An 8,456-nucleotide genomic window follows, 5' to 3' on the forward strand; every position below is an offset into this window, starting at 1 on the left:
CCGGGATCGTTTGATTTTGGTTCATTCACACTGCCAGTGATTTTCCGGAATCTGTGAGTGTGTTCACACACATCCCGTAAAGACACGTGACGTCAGGATGTCTAATCGAACACAAACTTATTTTGTGTTATTAACGAACACAAACTTTCTTCCAAGAGCAACAAAATACCCTTTTACGGCATTGGTCCTGGCTTTTGTTCACACAGGACGCGTTCCGGGACTGATCCCGGCAATGTTAGGTCCCCATCCCGGCATCGATCGGACGTGTTTGCATTCACACAGAAGGCACTCTAGCAATTTTTCGGCAATTTTCCGGGATCAACGCTCTGTGTGAAAGGGGCTTAACTGTAATGGCTTTGAAATAATCTTGTTTTGTTATGCTTACAGATTCATTAGATGTGATTTGTGAAAGAATGTGTGATGTGAAAGATGTGAAAAAAACCTTACCTGGTGAAAATATTATCGCTCCGAAGTCCCTCTTTTTGTAATTTTTGTCTAATAAACAATGTTAATTGTTGACTTTCAGTAAAGTAAATCGGATCATTTGTTCAGTTGGATCATCGGATCAACTATTGAATCAACAATCGGATAATAGTTCATTTTGACATCTCTGATTTTTGATTGCAGACTTTGGTATCTTGGCAATTCTGACCGTTTGAGATAATTATTGATACTAAATAATAATTATAAATTCTTCTTTAAAAATTCTGAAATTTTTGGGCTCTATTGTCAGAAGAATTATTTGAAAACAACAGATTTAAACCAAAGTCTCCATTTGGTTCTATTTCTGTGTGCTTTAAAATAAATAATACAACCCATTATGTTTCTATTTCAAAACATAATTACAGTCATAATTTATATATAATTCTGAAACAAAGTCAAATTCTGCATTTTTATCATATCCATAATTTCTTTGTGTATCTGATTTTCGAATGAATCCACAATATTTCTTTTAAAAAATTGCTTTGTTGACATTTAGTAGTCGTTTCTACAAATACGTAAGCACAGCATTACCCGCAGTGGCCACATATCACTCTCAGATACACAGATAGAGGTGTTTTATAGATCCCTGAGGGGAAATTCAGAAGGATCCTATCTGACATTCAGGAGTATCTGGTATCATAGTAAAACCACATAGCCTATGTCTTTGTTCATGTGTTCATATTTATGAGTGTGTGTGGAGGCTTACAATGGACTAAACAGATATGTCTACATTAAAGCAGTGCAGTGTACACTTGTATATCCAGACCTGTGTTTTGACATTGACATAATCTGACTCCTCATAATCTCTAACCTCCATCACGCTATTAGCAGATTTATTTTCTTTCACCATCTGCAGACATGCGTGCTAGTGTGCCGCTACCGTGTCTAGGGTATAATTTAAGGATGTCACTCTCCTATCATATTTGACAGTATAAGATGTGTAAATTTTTGACATCTGTAGTGAGATTTACATGCAAAATTCAGTCCCTGTGTGATCCTCGCTTTGCAAAAAATAGCACTTTAAGAAACATCCATCTCGAATGCTTAGAATATTACACTCTTTACCACCATATCTGTGACAAAGCTATTTAAAAGTTTATTTAAAACATTTATCTTAAAGGCAGTTGTGCTAAAAAAAATGACTATTTCTGAAATGATTTTGTAATTATCTCCAAGCTCACACCATTCGTTGATATATATATATCTTAATGCTAGTCTTGCATTATAAGTACATTTTGTTTAATAATGTGTGAAAGCCTTATTGGAGCTCCAATGAACAGTCAGTTTTACAAAGAGAACAAGCTACAGTCTTATAATTGTAATTCATTAGTGGTGATTGCAATGGCTTTGATTAGACTGACAATTTTTATTGCCTGGTGGAGAATACAATTTTTTTTTTTTTAAGTCAGTAAGTAACCACCCAAATCATCCTAGCAAGCTCCTAGCATATTTTCTTCAAAAATGTAAATATACAATTTATACATGTTTTATTCCTTATAAAATGCAATAATAGAATGTTAATGGATATTTAAATAACTTATTAAATATGTATGGCATATTTTGATGCAAGTGCATGTGTAGGGATGCTTAAGTGTGTGTGTGAGTACACATCTGATAGCATTAGCTAATGATTACTCTCCGATGTTATGAGATTGATGACTGTTAATTATACACACAATTAGTCTCCTAATTAAACATTTATCACACAGTTCAGAGCGAGAGGGAGAGAGAGAGCTTGAGTTTATGATGGCTTTCATGCCATATTTATCGTGTGTGCGTGCGTGCGTGTGTGTGTATGTGTACACTTGTGCAACTATCTTTGTGAGGACCAGTTTGAGACCCCTTTAAAGGCCTGTTTGAATTTGGTCAAGACTTGGTTTTAGGGTTAAAGTTATAATTAGGTCTAGAAACTAGAGATTGCATTGTGTCAATAAATGTCCTCACAAAGATAGATGTACAAGTGTGTGTGTGTGTGTCTGAGGTTAAATTACTGCTCTATCCCCCCTGGTTGGGTTTCTTTTTTCCTTCCTGCAGGTTTCCAGTTTTGCTTTTCTTCTGTGATGTTTTTGTTTTTCAGGGATGAAACGACCCATCGGATGAATGCATGTCAGAAAAGTGTGACCCTCTCTCTTTCTCTCTCCTCTCCCCCTTTTTCTTTTTTCTCACTCTCACTCGGTATCCGGAGTTTGCAGGCCTTTCTTTGTGATCCGTGGTGGATAATGGTCATTCCTGCTGCTCCGGCAAACAGTGGATCAGGAGAGCATTTCCAGGTGACCAGAAAGAGACCATGGGACAGAGGGAGGGCTAAATTGTACACAGTAAATATTAAAATATCAGTTGTGCTGATTAACAACTAATTGTTATTTAACAGGCGCACTACATAAATTATTTTCTGCATTTTTGCTATTTATACATTGCTTGCAAGACATTTGATTTCGTCAGAATACACTGATAATACACAAATCACAGTGCCCTGTAAACCCTGATTTTAAGTTTTCCATTTATGTTTCTGTCATTTATGTTATGTTTCTCTGCCTATTTTCCTGAACTATTGATAGAAACGTATCGCAGTATCACACAGAAAAAAAGTTTTTATTTAACAATGCCAATGTACTTTTTGCAGGCATATTTGTCGGCAGTTATTAAGTTATTCTGCAACAAAAGTGTCTAATAATTGGGGTGCTGATTAGTATTAAGCTGGTCATGTGATCTCAGCATGTGGGTAGTACCTTCTTAAATCAAGGCCAATGAAATTACTGAATCGGCTTATCTCATTTGAGCATACATTATTTCAAACATATTTTGTTCATTATTTATCATCATATTTGCTTATTTCTTTTGGTAACTTTTAATGTTGAACAATTACTTAGTGCAACATCGAGAAATCAAATTTGACCCTTTTTATTTCTTTAATGCATGTTACTGGTCTTATTGTGAAATCAGTACGTTGTTTTATAATTATTATTTTATTTTTTGTGTGTGTGTAAGACTTTATAGTACAGTGTCCTTGTTACACGTTACATAAATCTACAGTAATAACAGTAATTTACGTATAATTTCTTAAAACTCATCTTTGATCACCAAAATGACATATTTAAATGTTTTTTTTCCCTTAAAATAGCTTTAATGTAACTACACCCTTGCTTCATTTAATATACGCTAATCCATGAATATGCAAATTAGCCCCGCCTCCACTCACACAGCTGTACAAGGCGATGTATCAGAATGGGAATGCATTTTATGTATCGCTCTCTACAACGTCGGACACGTAACAGTAATTAATATGAATAGCCTTTTGCTTGACTACGTTATCAAACAGCTAATAATGTGTTGCTTATGTTACACAAACCATGTTCCTGCTCTCCATCTCAGAGTCAGAAAGCTGCTTTCTAAAAATCGAAATCCTTAGAAACGTTTTTGAACAACTTAGAATGTCAGTGGAGAAAAACATATAACATAAAATCGTAATGTACATCATAAACATAAATCACCCACCCTCTGTATTGCTAAATGAACCTGATTTTTCATATCAACAGAAAAATATACCGGGATAACCTGGCTTCTCTTGAGACTCCCCTGCTTTGCATCAGTTAATTATATGCTAAAGCCCGCCGGCACGTTGACATGATTGGTTACAAGTTAGTTTGTGATGTAGGAAACACCAGCGATTTCAAACCGAGTTTTTGACTTTTGACTTGAGAAAATACTCTAATTTTAAGTTAACCACATTCTGCCTTCACTGTAGTATACAACGCTTACTTTTCACAACCCAATCAACAGCCGATGGATAAAGTCAAGTCCCACCCTATGTTTTTTCTCGTTCGATAGTGGTTTCGTATTTTCAGTCACAGCTTCCGTTTCATGCTGACTTTTGGTCAGAGTTACTAAGTCTGATTAATTCATCTGCAGGTCTGTTGAATCATTTTCAGCCACCAGCTGTTTGCAGAGACGGCACAGTTCGGGTCTCTAAGGAAATTTAGGTAGGTACTACTTTTTCCTGTTCCCACAAAAAGACAGTGGTATCATGTACCCTTCGGTGGTGTACAAAATATATCTTCGGTCTCTCCTGCAGACCTCCTCCTGCACCACCTGACAGATTTAAAGAGTGAGAACAGAGATAGCCTTACAAAAAAAGTACTTTAGGATTACCATGGTACAGGGTATCAGATGCAGATGGTAATACCATTGTACTTTGATAGTTCTACCATGTTGCTGAAAGATTACCATATTCATGTGCTGTTTCGTGTAGCATTCCAAGGTCCTTCAAAAAATACCATGGTGTGTTAGCATGGAAAATGACATAAAAACCAAAGTATGACCATGGTATATATCAATCATATTACTATGGTATCATGTCATTAACATCACAGAAAGGATGTATCAGACATTTGTGGAGTAAAAAAGAAATGTTGCGATATTAAGCAGCTTTTCTCTGAAGCTTTTATTCTTTTCTGCTTGTCTTCAACTGTTGTTTTTATGAAAGTCGTGAAAGGAAAAGTGTGTTTACACCAGGAAAAGAGAGGGGGAATGTGTATGTGGTGTGTGTGTTCATATCACTGACAGCCGAGCGAGGTTATGAAAACAGTCATTCTTCCCGTCATCGCTTCATAGCCGGTGATTTAGCGGCGAGCCGCCCCGGTGCAGCAGTAAAACGGCAGGCAGAGATTTACAGTGCACTCTGGGATATCACTCAGCCCAGGGGCCACCTTGCCACATCGTCCCAGCTCACCTGCTACTGTGTTTTACCAGCCAAGCCTGAACACCCCCTACACCCCCCAGACCTCACACACCCCAGACCCACTGGACCTCATTCAGAGAGTTAAGCTTCTGATTGATCAATAGAAACATCAATCAGACCTGGCTGATAATAACTTGTTGAATGTGAATAGAGACTTCAAGGATTTTCTGGGAAATGAACTGTACAGAACACAATACAGATGTCATTATTAATATCATACTCTCTCTCTCTCTCTCTCTCTCTCTCTCTCTCTCTCTCTCTCTCTCTCTCTCTCTCCCTATATATATATATATATATATATATATATATATATATATATATATATATATATATATATATGTATATATACACACACACTCTATATAAACACAAGCCAGTTGAAAAAACACCAGCAAACTAAGAAATCATCTTCATCAGTTTGACAACATACTGTATGTGCTACAAATACTCACAGTGCAACCAAATACAGAAATGTGCTGGAATTGAAAATACTTTATAGAACTCCAATAACATCAAAACTAGTCAAATAGATAGCTATAGAACCGGGTATCTGTAATCTGAATTATATTTAACAAAATTGCTGAAACTACAAGATCAGCTTTTCAATATGGGATGTTTAGTTGTAAAAAGGTTATTGTGGTCCATATTAATGTTATCACTGATATTTCAACAATGCATAATCAGTGTAATTTATCTCTTGAAAATGACCAATTTTATTTCAGATTGTTTAATCTGTCAAATTGTAATATGGACATTCCCGCTCACTGCTGTCATGAACTGCTTATGTAAGTTGCATACCGTGACTAAAGAATCACTGCAAATGTGTCATGCATGACAAATATCTTTCCTCATGATCTTTTTTATATCTGCTATTTCTATGCTAACAATAATTGATTATGTCATGCCTCAATGCATTGTCTGTCACATTTTCTTCAGGGGCAGCGTAATTGGTTTGCCATGCTCTCTCCTCTTGGGCTGAATGCTTGCTAGATGACATTAGCCTACTGGTGTTACTTTATCCACTGGTATCTCTGAATGTATTCTTTTAAGGCGGCATCTGCTATTTTATGTGTTCTATGACAGGGTCCCATAAAGATAACAGCATGCATGGCACAAAATGCATCTATATTTGTAGATCCACAGTCCAAATTGTAGCAGATTTGAGATCAGAAATTCTGCTGTATATGAAAAATGCTTTTTTATTAACTTATTATAGATATTCAAGCATGATTATTTATATTATTCTGTAATTCACATTCATTTGATGGACACTTTTATCTAAAGCGTGAGGTTTTAGATGCACATAAAATATTATTTTCAGTACATACAAATTCAGGTTTCGTATGGGCAAATAGCACAAAGTGTTTGTTTGAAGTATTTAAAAACAGATATTAATAGCATTTATTAAAAAAAAGAAAAAATTGTTATGCAGAGTTTTAGGAGTGATGACCCTATTTACGTGCTGGAGTATCAAAATTTGTGGATGAGTCAAGGCATACTGTACCTGCACTCTGAAAAATAAAAGGTTATTTGGTTCAATAAAGAGCCTTTGACATCCATGGAACCTTTCAAATGTACAAAAGCTTTTTTATATTGGAAAAGAGTTCTTTGGATCAAAGAACTGTTCACTGAAAGGTTGTTTAGGGAACCAAAACTGGTTCTTCTATGGCATTGCTGTGAAACCCCCTTTTTGGAAACTTTATTTTTAAGTGTGTGCGATTGAGTCAACATCAAACTTAAAAATAAATACATTTAGTGTTGAAATCCTCATTCTAGTGCTCTGTTTAATTTGTGATTCTGACGGCAATGGGAGTGGTGGTTTTCCATGCTGTCCTGCTCTGACTGGTTAATGTTGTTTTGTTGTCGTCCATGTGACTAATGGAGAGAGCATGTGTTTACTTTCGTCACCATGTGTTTACCTCAAACTACAGGGCCTGTCGTAAATGTCGGCATGAAGCCTGGCAGTGTGTGTTTGTGTGTGTGTGATCCTCACCAGGACGGTGTGAACAGGAGCGGAGACATAACCCTTGATAACACCTGTTTCCTGTTTTCAGGTGATCAGTGCTAGATTTGTTGGACAGGGCCGAAGATCAATTGGTCACAGAAACCCCCATCTTCCCCCAGTGTAGAGCGTGGGAAAGTCTGATTGGGTGAGTGTGCATTGAATTATTAACAGAGTGACTGTGTACAGTATATTATTCAGGATTAACTCTGGAAAAAAAAGTGTATCTGTTTGTGCACCAATAGTCTACATACAGTATATAATGTATGTAGTATTTCATTGTATGATATATAAAATATAATAATAAAGGCCCATTAAATGAATATATATATATATATATATATACGCACACACACACATTCTTTCACTGTGTGGTTATAGTAAAATTAGTTTTGATCACCTTTGATCTGTGTCTGTTTATAGTTCTATAGTTAGTTGTCTTAACCTATAAAAAGAAGGTGATATGTATTTTCTTTATGCTGTTCACAGGTCAAAAATTTCTTGTCTTGTCCGTGACACTTTTTTTTCTTCCTTCCTAATATCTCTATAATGTGACCTGTTGCTACAAACCACATTTTTCTGATAAAAGAACTAATTTATTCTCTTTGTAGTTTTGTAAAGAGACAATTATTCTGTAAAATTTGGGATGTGTGCTCCTCATTCAAAGATGTTGTACCAATATGAAGATGTTAATGGAAAAATGATGTCATGTATTTTAACCTGTAGAACATGTCCAGACCTGTTCATTTTGTCTTTTCTTCTCCCATAATAACCTTTGGTTAAACTCAATTTCAAACCGAACACTCAATTTACTGAAGCCAAGTTCTTTAATTTTGAGGAATACATGCAGCACTTCAAGAATGAAGTGCATTTCTAAGAATTTCGATATCTTAGCTTTGATTATATTGAAAATGTTCAAAGGCTCATCAATTGAACAGAATGAATGGATGGATGAATGGACGGATCAATGGACAGATAAGTGGGTGTATAAATGGATAAACGCCACTGGCAGTACTATGGTACAGAGATGCTAATACCATGGTGCTTTTGTACTGTGAATGGCTACCATATTTAGGTACAACAAAAATAAAGCTTTAATTAAAGCCATAAAAAGCTGGTATTCCATGGCACATGTCCAAAATTCATGATTAATAGAGATATTATATTGGAGTACTACACACAAGTAGAAAGACATTTTGAGAATGAGATCTTTAATAAATTACATTACTGAAA

General features: G+C 35.7%; 1 long non-coding RNA gene across 1 annotated transcript; it reads left to right on the top strand.

The window, feature by feature from the left end:
* The first annotated feature begins 2,560 nt into the window (after positions 1-2,560).
* On the top strand, positions 2,561-7,340 carry LOC307151695. The gene is made up of 3 exons (XR_013819916.1): positions 2,561-2,753; positions 4,393-4,463; positions 7,276-7,340. It is a non-coding gene; the product is annotated as an uncharacterized lncRNA (long non-coding RNA).
* The last annotated feature ends 1,116 nt before the right edge of the window (positions 7,341-8,456 follow it).

Source organism: Squalius cephalus (assembly GCF_949319135.1).
Source record: "Squalius cephalus genome assembly, chromosome: 2".
Taxonomy (NCBI): Eukaryota; Metazoa; Chordata; class Actinopteri; order Cypriniformes; family Leuciscidae; genus Squalius; species Squalius cephalus.